Source organism: Merops nubicus, unplaced genomic scaffold, assembly GCF_000691845.1.
Source record: "Merops nubicus isolate BGI_N331 unplaced genomic scaffold, ASM69184v1 scaffold821, whole genome shotgun sequence".
NCBI lineage: Eukaryota > Metazoa > Chordata > Aves > Coraciiformes > Meropidae > Merops > Merops nubicus.
The window spans coordinates 5899-6233 of record NW_008588751.1 but is presented as its reverse complement, the minus strand read 5'-3'; the positions used below and the strand labels follow the sequence as shown (position 1 = coordinate 6233).

At 33.4% G+C, this 335-nt stretch overlaps 1 protein-coding gene across 1 annotated transcript in view; it reads left to right on the top strand.

Annotated features, from left to right (window-relative positions):
• The window catches only part of LOC103781612 (annexin A10-like), a gene marked incomplete at both ends in the record, with an annotated part of 5958 nt that overhangs the window by 900 nt on the left and 4723 nt on the right, over positions 1–335 (top strand). The window lies entirely within an intron of this gene.

The following is a 335-nucleotide window of genomic DNA, read 5'->3' as shown; positions in this document are numbered from 1 at the left end:
CTTATTTAGTGGCCAGCCAAGCCTCAATCTGCCACATAAAATTACAAGTGCCACCATTTTAAAAAATTCTTCAAGGTATCACAGTAAGACACTCTGGTGATGCCCAAATTAAACTCAGTAACTTCTTAGTTCCTGTAAATGCAAGTACACGATTTATCTAAAAACTATACCAACACTTACAATAACAAATTCTTTTCTTGAGAAAATAAGAAAAAGAAATCAGAATTCTGGTTTATGTAATTGCAATGAAGGCCAACACAGGGGAGATTTTTAATTGTAACTTCAACAATTATCTACTGCCAGGAATTGTTAAGTCTTTTAATCAATCAGCAGGA